This window comes from Phoca vitulina, unplaced genomic scaffold (assembly GCF_004348235.1).
Source record: "Phoca vitulina isolate PV1807 unplaced genomic scaffold, GSC_HSeal_1.0 scaffold42, whole genome shotgun sequence".
NCBI classification, from domain to species: Eukaryota; Metazoa; Chordata; class Mammalia; order Carnivora; family Phocidae; genus Phoca; species Phoca vitulina.
In genome coordinates, this window is record NW_022589745.1 from 8586283 (window position 1) to 8595259 (window position 8977).

An 8977-nucleotide genomic window follows, 5' to 3' on the forward strand; every position below is an offset into this window, starting at 1 on the left:
CCTCCCAAATGCCAATGGGAAGGGGTCACCTGCTTTCCTGGGGACAGGCTGCCTGGATGGGAGTCACCCCAAGACCAGCTTGAACGCATCCACCGATGGCCAGCTGGAAGAAGACACTTCACCTGGGCAAAGCGCCCAGGGCAGATGACCCCCATCTTCTATCTAGAGCCAGCCCAACATCTCTAAAGATGCTTTCCCAACATCTCCTCTGGGATGGCCGAAAAGCATCTCAAACTTAGTGTGGCCCAAACTGCACTCCTGAATTTCCTTCCAGGCCTGCTTCTTCTTCCTTCTGGATCTCAGTGAACAGCACCATTATCCCTCAGTTGTTCAAGCTCCACATGGGGATTTAACCCTGGATTCTCCATACCCACCCCACCCATACATCCGCCAATTCATGGGTTTACTTACCTCCAAAATATTTTTGAAACCTTTCCACTTCTCACAACCGCCTCACCCTCCCATCAGTCTGAGCCATATCATCTCCTCTGGTTTCCTGTAGTAATGTGTGTGCGCTTCCACTCTGGCCCCCTACACTCCGTTTTCCACATAACAGAGAAGTGGTTTTAAAAAATGTAAATTAGATCGTATAATTCTCAGGCTTAAAACCCTTCTTGGAATATCTAAACTTCTTAGTTGGCCTACAAGATCCCAAAGATTTGGTCCCTGCTACCCTTCCAGCTACCCATGGCTCCAGCCATTCACAGAGGGCTGCCTCAGGACCTTTACACGTGCTGTTTCTGCTCTCTAGAAAGTTCTGCCCACCAAATCTTTGTAGGACTCTGGTGTTTCTTGTCATTTAGGATTTCTGTTCAAACGTGACCGCCTGTGATCATCTGATCTACATCAGGTAGCCACAGATTGTTTTCTTCATTATTCGTCCATTGCCTGTCTCCTTGCTGGAGAATGGAAGCTCCAAAGGAGCAGGGTCCCCTCTCTTGTTCTTAGTGTCTGGAACAGAGCCTGACAAGTATTTGCTTAATGAATGGATGAAGCAGGAGTGCTTGGGCATTTGAATAAAGGATGAAGGTGAACCGATGTTGAAAAGATAAGTGTAAGTTGCAATTTGGCCAACAAGGTTGGCTGCCACGACATGGTTGTAGAAACTAAGATCCCGGGTCAGAAAGGTTATGGGACTTGCCTGGGTCCCACCGCTCTTGAAGAGTAGGGCCGAGATGGCAGCCCGCCAGGCCCTGGGGGGTTTTGGAGCGCTTTACCTGGCTGCTCTACAGCTGATGTTGAAAGCCCCCTGAATTCAGAGGCTTCCCGGAACATGTCAGTCTAGCCTGGTGAATTAAATAAATGACTTTGGCTTTGGATAGGATAATCAGAAACGTGGCCTAAGATGTCGTGCTCAACAGGCGGTGGGCGGTGAAGAAAGGGCTAGCGGACTGGAGCCTTCCTTCGAAGGAGGCTGGGCTGCCTGGGGCCAGAATGGCCCTGAAAGCTGCAGAGCGGCTCGCGCCTCGCGCCTCGCGGGGGCCCTCGCGCGGCCCCACTCGCCCCGCCTCCGCCCCGCCTCCGCCCCGCCTGCGCCCCGCCTCCGCCCCGCCCCCGCCGGCGGGGGCAGTCTGCAGTGACAGCGAGCGCGCGGCGGGCAGAGAGTGTTTGCATACAAAGGCGGCCACGCGCGCCGCGCCGCACGGTGAGTAGACGCCTCCGCGCCGCCCGCAGCTCGCCGAGCCCCAGGCCGAGCCGCGGCGGAGCCCCGGCCGCTATCAGGGAGGGGCCGCAGCCTCGGCAAGGCCGGGCGGGGCGGGGCCCCGAGAGCGGGGGGCGCGCGGCGGGGCGGGAGCGGGGCCGGCGGACGGGGTTGACCCGACGCGGGAGGACCGAGCTCGGTCTCCGCGGTCCTTTCGGGGGAAGTGCTTCGGGGAGGGAGGCGGAGAGCAGGCCCGGGGCCCGGGCGGCGTCGCCAGCATCCCTCGGGCCTTCCCTTTCAGGGCACACGCAGGGCTGACCTTGACCCGCCTGGCGGTCCCCGGGGAGGGGGTCTGCCGAGGGACCCCGGGACGGCGGGTCGGCTCCATCCAGCGGGGACGGGTGGGTTCGGGCTGGGCAGCGGGTAGTCCCTGCGGTGCGCCCGGAACTTTTATGAAAATGTTCCCCGGGGCATAGGATTCTTGCTCTGCAGTGGAGGAAACTGAGGCCCAGGGAGGCTGACCAACGTGACCAAGGTCACACAGCTGCTGGGTGGCAGGTTGACCAGGGTTGGAATCCGGTTCTCAGATTACCGTGTGGTTCCTCCTCTGCCAGGCCTCCGTGCATCTTTCCTGCGGCCCAGTGGGTGCTAGGCCTGGTTAGTTCCATCACAGGCCCCTACAAAGAATTTTATTTTGGGGAAGGCCAGGAAAATGTAGGATGCAAAGTAGTGGTTTGGAAATAACTCTTAAGTGCCTTAGCGCTGCAGTGTAGGTAACTGGCGGCTAATTTATATGGAGAGTAGTCGCAGGAGAAAGCAGATGTCAACCCCATGTTTGACCACCAAACAGGAAACTTGAGCTAAAAAACCCGGCAGATTAACTCAAGAGAGTTTTTTAGCACCCAATAGTATCCCCAGGATAGTAGGAGTATTTTGGAAAAGATGAGAACTTGTAACAGTTTTTTTTTTTAATCTGAAGAATGGCATGATGATTGTGAAATTTACTATTTATCTGTTTTTCTATAATTTGGGTCCTATGAATTAAAGTAAGCGATTGAGGAATGGGTAGTAATTGAGAAATAAACACACACTCCACCCTCCCTCCCCTCCCCACCCGAAATGTTGGAAGAACTAAGAGTTTGTTTTATGGTTCTGTATTTTGATAATTCTTCATATTTGTCAACATTTGTATTATTATCCAGCCTTTTTGTTTATGGATGTGTGTTTGGAGCTTTTCTTCCTGTTTGTATGTAGGGCTGTGTAGTGTTGTGGAGCTGGGCCTGGCCAGAGCCTTGAACCTGAACTTCGTGGGTCGTGCCCGAACCTTGCACCAAACTTCGCTCTGCCTGAGCTTGCTGGAGGCCCCTGCAAGTGTGCTCCCCATCTCAGGTCTCATTTATCAAAATCTTATCACTCTAGAAAAGAACATGCTGCAAGGCACAAACCTACCTGCTGAGTCTAGTTGCACAGGACAGAGCTTGAGGGTTCATGGGAGGGCCTGAAGGACCTCTGCGTCCTGGGGGGACCTCAGGAATGGCTGGGGAGAGTTCTCCCTGGATGGGGTGAGGATGGCCGGCTGGCCTGGCCTGGCCAGAGGGAGGTCTGTGGGCCCAGCCCTTGTCTGGTGAGCTGCACTCAGAGCCCTGGACCAGAGAGAAGGGGAGGGCAGGAGATGGAAAGATAGTTCAAAGAGGCCACCCTGGGCCTGCGGGGTGCTGAGTCTAGTGCTTTGTAGTTACACTGGGCCAAAGACTTCAATTCTCTGAGCCTTGGTTTCTTCATCTATGAAGTGTGGAGATAACCATACCTATTCAGGAGATTATTGTAAAAATTAACTGAGATATACAAGAGATAGACAGGGTCAGTGACTCACTGTGGAGCCTATTATTTTAGGGAGGAACACAGGGTACCAGTGAGGAGGGCTGTTTGTAGGGTTGAGACAGTTCTGACCAACACTGGCCCCTCCCCACCCCCCCTCTCCTATTGTGAGTTGGCCTCTCCTGGATCCTCTCTCTTCTGGGTTTAGGGTACACAAGACAAACTGATTTGGGCAAGCATTCGGATGGGTATGGGTGAGGGTTGCCGGCAGCTTCTTGCAGGGGAGGGCTGGTGGACCGGGGGGGGGGGGGGGGGCACACCAATTGCCGCAATCCAGTTGGGACACTGAGGCTAGTGCCTTGACCTGTTTGCACATCAACTCCCGCAGTGTGACGGGGGGACGAACTCCGGAGCTGTTGAGGGGTACAGGAGGTCAGGATGGATCAGTGGCGCACTGTCAGCGCTGGGGCGAGCTCCCTGGGCAGGGGGACGTCACACTTTACATTTTATTGAATTCTGGCGCAGTTTATTATGGGGTAAGCCCACTCACTTAAAACTGGAACAGCATTTGTGAAAAAAAGTCAGGCAAGGCCCAACTTAATTCTTCATTTATGGAAGACTCCAAGTGCCTATCAGCTGGCCATTTCTGAAATGGGAACTTTCTAAGCTGTGAGTGAGGGGCCTAATACCTGCTTTAGCACCTGGCAGCAGGTCCAGCTCAGGGGGACCCCAGGGCCCTGAAGGTCCTGATGTCCTGCATCTGCCTGCCCCCTTCCTTCCTGTGTCCTCCCCACTTACCTGTGCACCTCATCCTCTTCCCACATCCTCCCCCTCCCCGCTCCCCACCTTTTATTCAACAAACTAAGACATAAGAAGTGAGCAGGGGCAGAGGCTGGGCTGCGCTGGGCTGTGGGCAGGCTGGAGTATCGGCTGGAGTGTGAGTATCGTGAGGAAGAGTACGGCTCTGCACAGAGCTCTGGGTGTAGGCATAGGTCAGTGTTTGTCCCAGTGTAGTTTGTGACCTCCTGGTCATAAAATCAGTTTAGTTGGCCCACAGACATTTTAAAAAAGTGAAATAGAAGGGGAGATATCTGATATTGCTTTGTCAAACTTGTTTTAGCCTGTGATATGTGTGTGCGTGTGTGCGTGCGTGTGTGTGTGTGTATGTGTGTATGTGTGTTTGTGATCACGCGCTCCAGGGGAGGGAGGGAGGGAGGGTTGGTGAGTGAGGAAGAGTGCATGGGTGTGTGGGGAGGGGGGCCCCCCCGCAACCCCAGGCTCTGGCTTCCTCCTGGCCCTCGGCAGCCCCTGCCTGCTGGGGACTGGCTCGGGGTGGCTGGGCCACGTCCACTGCCCAGCTGAGAGGTCGGGAGGAAGTGAATGGACGGGGCTCAGGCTGGAGAGGAGCAGGGAGCTTTTCAGGCTGGTGATCATGGCCACATCTTTTAACCCCTTGACCAAGTTGTGTGATTCCTCCAACAACTTAGAATTTTTTGCCTATACCGAATGCTGGGGCTTTCCAGAACAAAGCTACCGGCTGTTAGGACAGTCATGGCTCTGTATCAGCCGTCTGTTTGCTCCTCAGTGCAATGTCCTCTGCATTGCTCACGAAGCTGACTACAGACCCTGTGATCGAGACACACCTGTTTGCTGGCCGCTTCTGGGACACTGTGAGCACACTGACCCTGTGTGCCTTGTTCCCAGAGGTCCCTCTGTCTCCTTAGATACGTGTCCTTTCTCTTTTTGGCAAAATCTTTCTCTGCATTCACAGGTCTCACTAGGCGTACCCTTTGGTTTACAAGAGACAAGAAACAAGCAACAGAGGTCAGGGGATAACAGGGCGCAGCTGCTCAACAAGACGTTCTCCTTGGCAACTGCTTCTGCAAAAGAATTCCCTGCCGGTGAATTCTGCATAATCGCAGAATGCTGCCCAATCTTGGGGTTGCCTTTGGGCTCAGATTTTTGAACAAATATATTATTACCCTATGGTAATAGAAACATACCCTTCTAATATTTCGGTATTAGTTTTAACCTATGCGATTCCTTGCCCCTCTCTTTTTGGGAGGGTGCAATTTAAATAGTTAAGGCAAGAGCCTTCATTCAGAGTCCAGGAGCCTTTGTGACCTCAGGATTAGCACGTGGCTTGCATTTGGTGCCTGTACTCTGCAAGGTACTGTACATATGCCACTAATCCTCTGAGGCGGACAGTGTTCATCCTGTTTTACAGATACGAAACTGAGGCTGAGGTTAGTAATTGGCTCGTGGTCACAGGTTAGTGGGTGGCAGAGTGGGGATCTGAATGTCAACCACCTGCCTCCAGGAGAGTCTTCATTCTTATCCCCTGAGCTGTAGGCAACACTCTTGAACATCAGGTGATAGTTAACCCTTCATGAATTGCTGGAGTGGAGTGGGTGGGGGGTCATACAGAAGTGGAAGTCACAGAAACAGGACGTTCTTTTTGACCAAGACACAAACATGGACCCTGCAGGTGTGTAGAGAGAGGATGCAAACCTTGTGCTCGTTTAGTGAGTTAAATAGTTAAGAGCTAGAGGATCGGGGTCTAAACCTGGAGTGGTTTGGCCTGGTGCATTGGCCACCCCGTAGTGTAGATATCTCCGTCCCCTACTGTCCAGGCCTTTTGTGCTCCTTGGCAGGGACCCGAGAACACTCATCACATGGGATTATAAGATCCAAGCGTTGCAAAATCCCAATGCTGGAGGAGCTGAGTGGTCACCCTCTGACCTTTCTGACCAAAGCAGGAACCCCCTGGTCACCCCCTCTTGTCCCAGCAGTCCATTGATCGGAGACCCCAACACTGAGGGGCCAGAGTTTTCCATCCCTCACCCAGTTCTCTGAGGTCTCTAAAAGTTACTGTTCAAGTAATACATATGCACGTAAAAATCAAAAGCCAGAACCAACACTATGGACATATTAATGGTGAAAGCGAAGGTCTTGTTTCCCAGACCTGGTCCCCAGGGCTCAGCCTGGGGACCTTGTTTGGTATGTAAATCAGTCCCGAATTTTTTTTGTGTGTGTGTGCAGCTCAGTATGTGTAAATGTAATTCTTAAAATGGATTCATTTTATCAATATTTTTGTACCCTTTCACTCAATATACCTTTGTGGATTTAGTATTTGTGGGACTACCTCTCCATGTTTCTTTTTTTTAAGCAGGCTTATGATATTCTGTTACATCGTTTATTTAACCAGAGTCGTACAGATATTTAAATTGTTTCTAATTTTCCTATTACAGTCAATGCGCAATTATGGTTTTGTACATGGATCTTACAGCAGTAGGATTGCTGGGGAATTACATGCCAGAAATGAATGTGCCCCAGTGCTCACCTTGTTTATTACCCACCAGCAGTGGGTGATGACTTGGTTTCCCCAGCTGTCACCAACTCTGCAGTTTTTACGAGATGCTCTGAGTCTAGACCATCTGAGAGGCCGCCTTTGCCTATCTTAAACTATGAATGGGGTTGAGTATCTTCTCATGTATCACTGACCGAATGGACTTTTCTCTCTGTGACCTCTCCCTGTATTTTGCCCATTTCTCCTATTGGGTTAGTGTGAGGCCATCTTAAACGGACTTTAATCTTGTAGAGATGGGTGGTGGTAGCAAAAACTGCAGGGTCATGAACGCTCTGACCAGGGTTTTGAATTTTGGCAGAACTTCCAAGAAAGCAGAGGTTCTTGGCAAGTTGTGAAGTCCAGAGAAAGAGTCTGTTGATTTTGGGTGAAAAGCCGATTCTTCTGATGTAATCACTAGGCAAGAAGTTATGAGACCTCCATTCCCTCATCTTGACAATGCGTTCACTGTGCTGCGCTTCTGGAACCACACAAGATTGCTCTCGTGCATCTTCCCTGTGCGGGGAATTGTACAGATTAGCTCCAGCGTGGGGCGCTCCTGCCCGTGGTTGGCGGGGTGGGGGGTGGGGAGGCTCGAAGGAGGAGAAGAGTCCCCAGGCCTTTGCTCTTTCTCTTTGTCCTGCACAGTAGGCAACAGCCCCCTCCCCCGGGACACACACTCTCCACACCTCCCGCGCACGCTCCTCCCTGCAGGATCCTCCTGGAGCTGGCTCGCCCCTTCCCCTGGTCCTGAAGCTGAGCTGTGATGAGCGAGAACTCTGTATTTTCTGCCTGCTTAACTCAGGAAGGGCTTTGGTGGGGGAATGCTTGGGCCAGCTGGTTTTTCTGCAGGAAGTATTAGTCTGACTTGCAAGCTTTCTAGAAGCATCTCGAGCTTTTCTAGTGAATTTCCTTATTTTGGAGGGGAGTGTTTCCTGGAGCATGCTGGCCTGCCAGCAAAGTCCCCGATTCCCCAAGGGTGTTGGGAGCACAGAACTTTACTCTTTTGTTTAAGAAGCTTGTCTTAGCACTATGGTGAGGACTGTGGAGCTACTCAGGGAAGCCGGTGGGTTTCCTCAGTCCAGAACCCTCAGGGAGGGAAGGAAGTGTGCCCCCCGTGTGGCAGGGCAGGGAGGAAACTTAGGTATCTTGACTCCGAGACCAGTATTCTTTCCTCTGCCTCGTGCTGCAACCGCATCATATTTCCTTTTCTTGTCATTTATGTGTAATTGATCACTCCTACCAATTGATAAGTCAACTCGCAATGCTCTGAAGACTTCTTCGCTGTTAATATAAATCGCAAGAGGAAGATACACTATGTATAAACCAATTTCATTTCCCTGCAAGTCTTCTTAGTCATTAGGCCATTTTGGGGATTTCTTTGAAATTGTCTTTTTTTGTTTGTTTTTGTTTCTCAATGCTTTGGCTGAATACCAGCACTTACCTCATAACCTCCCAGGTGAATGTGATCTTGGCCAGCCCCAGGAGCAGCGTGATGTTTGTGTTCTCACTCAGAGTTGGTCAGATGCGCATCCCAGACATGGAGACACAGAATGTGCTCAGAGGAGAACGCAGGGGGCTGGTGAGTGGAGGCCCCACCCTCGTCTCTCTGAGGCTCGACTGCGGTGCTGACAGCACGTTCCTAGCATGTTAGGGTGCAAGGGGCAGTCACTTTGCTGTCCTCTGATGGCCTCAGGACAACGGGGAGAATGCAGAATGAGACCTCCTGGGCCTTCAAGGACCTGTGGGGAGAACCCCACGGAGGCAGCCTTTATTGCATTCTTGAGGAAGAACAGTCCTGACTAAAAGCCGAATGGCTTAAATACTCCTAGTGACAGGGTGCTCACTCCCCAAGGCAAATTCTTCAGTTTTGGGGAAAGTTATAAAGGGACCTCAATATTCAGTCGTTGATAACTGAGCCGATTAAGATAGAAGACTTCCTGCTTCTCAAGGACAGGAACGAACTTTCCCTGGGGCCATACCCACAGCCAGGTGCAGGGTGAGCATCTGTGAAATCTTTGCTGCCTGAAAGGAGGAATGATCTGGGCAGGAAGCGGGGGGGGGGGGGGGGGGGGGGGGGGGGGGGTGGCGACAGCCGCCGACCCGGGGGGAACGTGCCAATAAGTTTAAAATAGTGAGGAAAAAAAAGGAAAGGGGGAGGTCGTTCTGCC

At 52.1% G+C, this 8977-nt stretch overlaps 1 protein-coding gene across 6 annotated transcripts in view; it reads left to right on the plus strand.

Moving 5' to 3' along the window:
* Positions 1–1565: 1565 nt before the first annotated feature.
* The window catches only part of LPIN1 (lipin 1), a 72689-nt gene continuing 65277 nt past the window's right edge, over positions 1566–8977 (plus strand). For all 6 annotated transcript variants that reach the window (XM_032430036.1, XM_032430037.1, XM_032430038.1 and 3 more), the window contains exon 1: positions 1566–1645. The gene's annotated coding sequence lies outside the window, so the exon portion shown is untranslated. The remainder of the gene's footprint in view (positions 1646–8977) is intronic.